The sequence below is a fragment of the Nycticebus coucang genome, chromosome 14 (genome assembly GCF_027406575.1).
Source record: "Nycticebus coucang isolate mNycCou1 chromosome 14, mNycCou1.pri, whole genome shotgun sequence".
Lineage (NCBI taxonomy): Eukaryota > Metazoa > Chordata > Mammalia > Primates > Lorisidae > Nycticebus > Nycticebus coucang.
Genome location: NC_069793.1, coordinates 8,616,421 through 8,625,055, shown reverse-complemented (window position 1 = coordinate 8,625,055; position 8,635 = coordinate 8,616,421).

Sequence of the window (8,635 nt, the reverse complement as noted above, 5' to 3'; positions counted from 1 at the left end):
CCAGGCATCCTGAAAGTATGTGCAAATCAATGAAAGGGCCGATGGGAGAAGGAATGGCCAGGGCTGGGAGGCCTTGATGAGGAAAGACTCCCCGGAGAGGCGAATTTGAGTTCAGCATTTGCTGAGGTGATGCCCACAAATAGGTCTGGAACACTAGAGGAAGAAGGAATAACGGGTACAAAGGTCCCGAAAGGGGAAGGAAGGCACGGAGGCCCAGCCAGGGGCTGCTTACTCTGCTACAAGCCTTACTCCCTGAGGCCACCGCCAGGGGGCATCCTGCACATACCTCCCAACCTGTGGGGGTGGCGGGGCGGGTGGCAGTGCCAATCCCCTGTGCTAGCCAAGTTTTCCCTTGCAGCCCTCCCCCAGTACACCTCTGGGCCTGGCCTTTAGACCACCTGGGAGGGAGCTGTTCCCAGGCAGGACGCTGTCCTAGGCTAAGAGTGTGGCCTGGATGCTAGTGCTCTGCACACGGTGGCAGGTCCCAGGTGTTCAGCGCTTGCCTCTCCCAAAGTAGAGTCCCGGTGGGACCCTTACCACTGTTGCATGTATAAAACATAAATGTATAACACGTATTTGCATAATCCTACAACGAGTCTCTGTATGACAACCTGCAGAGCCCCCAAATGTGTCCTTTCAGGCCTCACCCTGCCCCATCAATCCTGACCTTGATGTTAACCACTTCCTGCCTTTTTCTGCTGGTTTCTTTCTTTTTTTTTTTTTTTTTTTGTAGAGACAGAGTCTCACTCTATGGCCCTCGGTAGAGTGCCGTGGCCTCACACAGCTCACAGCAACCTCCAACTCCTGGGCTTAAGTGATTCTCTTGCCTCAGCCTCGCAAGTAGCTGGGACTACAGGCGCCCGCCACAACTTTTTTTTTTTTTTTTTGTAGAGACAGAGTCTCACTGTACCGCCCTCGGGTAGAGTGCCGTGGCCTCACACAGCTCACAGCAACCTCTAACTCTTGGGCTTTACGCGATTCTCCTGCCTCAGCCTCCCGAGCAGCTGGGACTACAGGTGCTCGCCACAACGCCCGGCTATTTTTTTTGTTGCAGTTTGGCCGGGGCTGGGTTTGAACCCGCCACCCTCGGCATATGGGGCTGGCGCCCTACTCACTGAGCCACAGGCGCCGCCCGATTTCTTTTTTTTGAGACAGTCTCAAGCTGTCACCCTGGGTAGAGTGATGTGGTGTCACAGCTCACAGCAACCTCCAACTCCTGGGCTTAGGTGATTTTCTTGCCTCAGCCTCCCAAGTAGCTGGGACTACAGGCGCCTGCCACAAGGCCTGACTATTTTTTGTTGCAGTTTCGCTGGAGCTGGGTTTGAACCCACCACCCTTGGTTTATGATGCTGGCGCCCTACCCACTGAGCCACAGGTGCTGCCATATTTTTCTGTTTATTTGTAAGTAGACTTTGGTTCTCACCCTTTGGGGGGTTATGAGGAGCAATGCTACCTTGAGCATTGTACCTCTCAGACTCTAGAGCACAGTAACTCTCTAGGATGGGGTGGCTGCCAGGTCGCAGGGTGGTGAACGTGGGACCGAGCCACATGGAGGGATACCAGGGCGTAGGCTTTGTTGTTTCTGACAATTATGAAATCTTCAGAAAATCTGCAAGTAAAGTACAAACAGCACCCTGTCCTTCTCTTGGATCATCGATAGTTCACATCTTGCTGTATTTGTTTCCTTTTTCTCACATGTGCACCCCCCACACACACACACTTTTTTCTGAACCACTGGAGAGTAAGTAACATCAGCCACAACCCTTCATCCTTAAATATTTCAACGTGTATCTCCGAAGAAAAATGGCATCTCTTCGGCAACCACAATATTGTTAGCAAATGCAGGCCTGGCCACAGGGCTGCAATGCCATTATCTGACGTGTAGTGCACTTTGAAATGTCACTGATCATCTCACTCCTCTGGTTGGGTCTCTTCAGTTTTCTTTTTTTTTTTTGTAGAGACAGAGTCTCATTGTACCACCCTCGGTAGAGTGCCGTGGCGTCACGCGGCTCACAGCAACCTCTAACTCTTGGGCTTACGCGATTCTCCTGCCTCAGCCTCCCGAGCAGCTGGGACTACAGGCGCCCACCACAACGCCCGGCTATTTTTTTGTTGCAGTTTGGCCGGGGCTGGGTTTGAACCCGCCACCCTTGGCATATGGGGCAGGTGCCCTACTCACTGAGCCACAGGCACCGCCCCTCTTCAGTTTTCTTTAATCTGGAACCATCCTCGGCCTTTCATTGTTTTTCAAGACCTTGATTTTTTTTTTTTTTTTTGTAGAGACAGAGTCTCACTTTATGGCCCTCGGTAGAGTGCTGTGGCATCACAGCTCACAGCAACCTCCAACTCCTGGGCTTAGGCGATTTTCTTGCCTCAGTCTCCTGAGCAGCTGGGACTACAGGCGCCCGCCACAACGCCCGGCTATTTTTTGTTGCAGTTTGGCCGGGGCTGGGTTTGAATCCGCCACCCTCGGTATATGGGGCCGGCACCCCACCCACTGAGCCACAGGCGCCGCCCAAGACCTTGATATTTTTGAAAGTACAGGTTGGTTGTTTTGTTGAATGTCCCTCATTATCCCCCCACCCTTTCCCCCAATTACAAAACATCAACTATGTCCATTATATAAAATTTGGGCAATATAGAAAATAGATAAAAACCGCCCAGCTCCCATGGTGCAGGGATAGCCCCATAGACATTCTCCACATCACTCTGGTAAGTGGACTTTGCTGTCCTCCGCACTCTGTGCACATCAACTCATGAATCTGTGAGGTGGGTGCTTTGCTATGTCCCGTTTTCTAGCTGGTCTCAAAAGCCTTAGTTGACTTGCTAAGGATCACACAGTCAGGACTTGAAATCTGGATGCTGGGCAGTGCTTGTGGCTCAAGGAATAGGGCGCCAGTCCCATATGCCGGAGGTGGCGGGTTCAAACTTAGCCCCGGCCAAAAACACACACACACACAAAAGAGAAATCTGGGTGCTTCACTGTTGTGGGGACTGTTCTGTGTACTGTAGGGCGAATAGCAGCATCACTGGCCTCTCTACCCACTTTAGATGCCAGCAGCAGTCCCCAAAGTTGTGACTACCAACAATGTCTCCAGACATTTCTTAATGTCCCCCCGACAGCAAAATCACCCCCAAGTGAACTGCAGTATGAACACATACTCTGTGCATGTGTGTCAAGCTGGGTCACACTGTGTTCACTTCTGTGGTACTCTGTGGTCACTTTAGGTTCCATTTCCTTCTCCATCCCATGTCTGATGGCTGCTAGATGTGGCTTATCAAGGGCTTCGTAGACTGAACAAAGTCAAATCCACTGCTACATGTAGTTGTCCTCTGTTGCCATAAAACAAAGCGCCACAAATCCCATGGCTTAAAGCAACTCCTCCTGCCTTTAACAGCTCCCAGTTCTGGCCAGGTGGGGTGGTTCATGCCTGTAATCCTAGCACTCTGGGAGGCTGCAGCAGGTGAATTACTTAAGCTCAGGAGTTCTAGACCAGCCTGAGCAAGAGCGAGACTCCATTTCTGCTAAAAATAAAAAAAACTGGCCAGTGTAGGGTGGCACCTGTGGCTCAGTAAGTAGGGCGCCGGCCCCATGTACTGAGGGTGGCGGGTTCAAACCCAGCCCCAGCTGAACTGCAACCAAAGAATAGCCGGGTGTTGTGGCAGGCACCTGTAGTCCCAGCTGCTCGGGAGACTGAGGCAGAAGAATCGCGGAAGCCCAAGAGCTGGAGGTTGCTGTGAGTCCTGTGACATCACGGCATTCTACCGAGGGCGGTAAAGTGAGACTCTGTCTCTACACACACACACACACACACAAAAAAAAAAAACTAGCCAGTGTAGTGGTGCATACCTGTAGTCCCAGCTACTTGGGAAGCTTAAGCAAGATTGCTCAAACCCAGGAGTTTGAGGTTACTGTGAGCTATCACACCACAGCACTCTACCCAAGGCCACACAGTGAAACTCTGTCTCAAAACAAACAAACAAAAATCTCCCAGTTCTGTGGGTCAGAATTCTGGGCGCAGTGTGCCTGGCTTGTCTAGAGCCTCAGATGCTGAATGCAAGCTGTCAGCCAGGCTTCTCACCTTCAGGAGCTGCAGAGGAATCTGCTTCCAAGCTTGTTCTGTGGGTGCAGAATCCAGTTCCTTGCAGCTGTGGGACTTGGGACTGAGGTCCCCATTTCCTTGCTGGTGGTCTGCTGGGAACCCTCTCAGGACACCCACATTCCTTTCCAGGTGGTCTGCTCCATCTTCAAGCCAACAATGACACATGGAATTTTTTTGTGTATTTTGAATCTCTGACTTCTTTTCTGCAACTGACCAGCTGGAGAAAATTCTCTGTTTTCAAGGAACATGTGAGAGCAGTTTGGCCCATGGGGACAATCTCCCTATGTAGACTGTGCTAACATAGTCCATCACAGGAGTACATCCATCAGTCAACTCCCAGGGTTATACTGGAAATGTACACCAGGAAATTCTGTCTGCCACAATGACCAAAAGGCTAGAGAGGTGTTTCTGGGAGAGCTCATGGAACCAAGTAGCAGAGGGCCAGGCCAGATGAGCAGGAGATGGAGGACTGCCTCTTACTCTGAGGACCCTGCTGCATTCTTGTCCCTAACGTGTACTTCTGGGAGCAAGCATGGAGCTTGAGCAGCTGTGGGTCTTGGTGGAAGGCCCTGGCTTCCAGTCCTCTTTTAATTACCCTTCACCATTTTCTGTATTTAAGATAAAAATTCAGGGCAGCATCTGTGGCTCAGTGGATAGGGTTCCAACCCCATATACTGAGGGTGGCGGGTTCAAACCTGGCCCTGGCCGAGCTGCAACAAAAAAATAGCCAGGCTTTCTGGAAGGCACCTGTGGTCCCAGCTACTTGGGAGGCTGAGGCAAGAGAATTGCCTAAGTCCAGGAGTTAGAAGTTGCTGTAAGCTGTGATGCTACAGCACTCTACTGAGGTTGATAAAGTGAGACTTTTTTTTCTCTACAAAAAAAAAAAGATAAAAATTCAGGTCAGAGGAATGTCTCAGCTGTCCCAAAAGGGCAGGGAGAGAGACTGTAAGCAGAGAACAGCTATACAGACCACTATGGACTACCAAGAAATCACAGATTACACAGAGACTGTGATTTGGGGGAAAGGACTCGGTGCAGAGGCTAGAGGAGCTGGGCTCTGTGTTCTGGTGGCTGAGTTGTGGGCAGAATTATCCTCTGGTCTTCAGACAGTGAGGCTCAGGGCAGCCCCCAGCATGATCTTGGATGTGAGGCTATGGCCAGGGAGGGGCAGCTGGAGCAGAACATGGGCAGACTCGTTCCTGTATATGTACAAGAAACAGCCCAGAGACCCCCTGGAAGTGTCTACAGGGGACCCGAGCAGGCCTGTGGCCCACACACAAGTAGGGCTAAGACCATGGTCACTCAGACAACATCTGTGCACCTCATTTGTATTCTCAGGCTGCTGAGGCTGGGGGACATCAGGGTTACACTCACCATTTCATTAGTTTAGGGTAAGGGGACTCAAGCACTCTGCAAGAAACCTCTGATGTCATCTCTGTAGAAGGCAGAATGCTCTTGTGCCAAATAAGAAACCACTTCCCATGGGGTTCCTGTACACAATCTGTCTACAGCAAAGCTCAGGCCGAGGGAGGGCCGGGATGGAGTAGAATGCAAACACTAAGCCCTGTGTTCAGCTGCAGGTCCTGCTTCAAACAGTTTCTTCAAGGTGGAGCCAGAAGCTGCTGCCAGAGACACACATTTAGAAGCCTGACAGTTGAACTATAGTTTCTACCAAAAGCACTCAGAGGCCTCTAAGTCTCAGCTGTGAAAGCACCTTGTCCTGGAAATGTGCAAGCCTGTCTCCCAGGCTGCAGGGCAGAGATGGGGCTAGAGAAGGCTGGTGAGCTTCAGGGCAGAGTTCACGCTAGCCTGCACCTGGGAAAGAGGTTCTGGAAACTCTCTCCGTCTGCTTTTTTTTTTTTTTTTTTTGAGACAGAGCCTCAAGCTGTCACCCTGGGTAGAGTGCTATGGTGTCACAGCTCACAGCAACCTCCAATTCTTGGGCTCAAGCAATTCTCCTGTCTCTGCCTCCGCCTCTGCTGGGACTACAGGCACTCACCAAAACGCACAATGCCCGGCTATTTTTTGGTTGCAGCTGTCATTGTTGTTTGGCAGGCCCCAGCTGGATTCGAACCTGCCAGCTCAGGTGTATGTGGCTGGTGCCTTAGCTGCTTGAGCCACAGGCGCCGAGCCTCTCCCTCTGCTTTTCTACCTGGCCAACTTGGTACCTTCAAAAGGTTAGCAGGTGGTAAGAGCACTGTATTGAAATTCCAGAGGCCCAGCTTCTCACTCAACCTGAGCTACTTCAAGCAAGTCACTGGACACCCCAGCGCCCCAGGCTTTTTCCAAGTGGGATTTGAAAACAGCTAAGATCCTGACACTGTCACCTTCAAGCTGGGCAGTGTCCCAGCTGTCAATGTCCCATAGGTCTCTGGAACCCAGAAGCTTTCCCCAGAGGTTGAGTCCAAGGTCATGGCTGCTGCTGTTGCTACAGGGCCTTGCAGTGTGGAGAAGATGCCTTTTTGGCAAATGCTGGAGATTCTGGCATGTAAAGGAACAGAGTTCTTCAGTTTTTTACTTTGTTTTAGGCTAAATGGATATGCTGCAGTCTTATGACTTCAAGAACAAAATCTGTGCTTATATCCAAAACTTCTCAGTGGAAAGAATGAACAACTCCTCATCCCAGAGAGAAACTTATGTTTTTGGCTTTTCCCAGCCCGATTCTTCTGCCATATTTGGAGAAAAACTCCCTCTTTATTACTTTTTTTAAAAAGTTGTCTTTAGGGACTTTGTAGACACTTCCCTAGACTAGGCCATGACATCGCTGAGCTTCCGGGGAAGGGAAGTCTGCAAGAGACCCCTTTTAGTCTCTGAGGAGAGGCAGGGGCACCTCAAAGCTGGATTTGCAGGGAATTGAACCAATGTGTTTGTGAATGAAGGAAAAAAAAACACTTGAAGTGGGGGATGAGCACGGTTTCTGAGACAAAAGGAAAACTGAAACCTCCCACAATCTGCCCTGGACCCAGGCAGACAGGCAGAAAGTGAAACAGCAGAGAAACCAAAAGTGAAATGGTTCATTGGCATTTTATAAAACTTTCCCACCAAACAGAAACTGTCCCACTCAAAAAACATAACGAAAATTAGGACGTTTTCACAATCAGAGGCACAAGATAAAGAATCTGCCTGGGACCTGGATGCCAACTCTACAAAAATTGGAAGAACTAATTGCTCGCCATTTGAGCCTCACTAGAGTGAGATAAAGCTCTTCTAGTCTTCCAAGCTCTGTGGAGAAAGTCAAGTGGCCATACATAATAGGGTCCGGGTTTCATTTATAAATAACCCAGAACATTTTGTTTTCAGTTTTCTAGGGCTGGGTTTTCCCAGCACACAAGGCTCTGGGGAGATGTGAAAACCATGGTGGCTCAGTGTGACTGCTGCTAGGGCCTAGAGCAGGCTCATTCAGACCACTGAACAACTACCTCATTCAGGATCCTTCCCCCACCCCAACCCCAGGCTCTTCCCTAAACCCACTCAAAAATTGCATCTCCGGGGTGGATCCTTCATAGCACTGTGTAGGAGCTAAATCCTTTGGCTTCTAAGGCTGACCCAGGAAGTCTGGACAGGACGCCTTGGAGGCCCCTGCTAATCAATTGGCACAGAGCCCCCAGTGACAGCCCCTGCCTAGAAGCCTCAATATCCTTTTTTGGAGAATGCAAAAAAAAGAAGTTTTGATGCCTTCTGTGATTTACCATGATTGATGAAAAGAAAGTTAATAGATTTCAGGCAGGGCTGATAATTACTCACCTGTCCTCCAGTGGTTAGGGAGCAAGAGGGAAAGGCAATCAAACTATACCATCAGGATATACAGAGGCCAGATCCTACAAGGGATGAGTGACCAAACCTCCCACCTTATTCTTTCTGGATCCCACCTGACTTGCTCCCCTGATACACTGTTTGTTCTCATATTCGAGTTCCTGTCTCTGTCTCCTTAGCATGCCAGTCTGCATTCTTCCCTGATATAGACTCCCAAAAGCCAGAAAATTGGACAAGAAGCCTTCAAGTTCCCAGGTTCATTTTAGATCATTCCAAGAGCTCCAACCCCCTCCCACACTTTGGTGTTCTGATACTAGTTACATAACAATCATAGTCCCCAAGGCTCTGACATCACCTACTGAAGATTCTCACCAACCTGGACAGCCAAGGGGATCTATGTGTGGCCAGGGATGATGGCGGGGGAATGAGCCCAATGGAACAGCCAGGAACTGGTAAGGAAGTGTAGGGCATAGGTCAGAGCGAAAGATGGTAACTGGTGGGGACCCTGAGAGGAAAGCAGAAGTATTTGGGTTTTTTAATTCCCCCACAATTCCCTCCTCCCCACATAGAGAATTTCCGATTTCATTTCCTCAAAAATTCAAGTGTCCACAGGGCCTCAACTTCCTCGTTTTTTTTGGGACAGAGTCTCACTTAGTCGCCTTGGGTAGAGTGCCGTTATAGCTCACAGCAACCTCAAACTCTTGGGTTCAAGCGATCCTTTTGCCTCAGCCTCCTGAGCAGCTGGGACTACAGGCCACAACGTCCGGCTATTTTTTAGA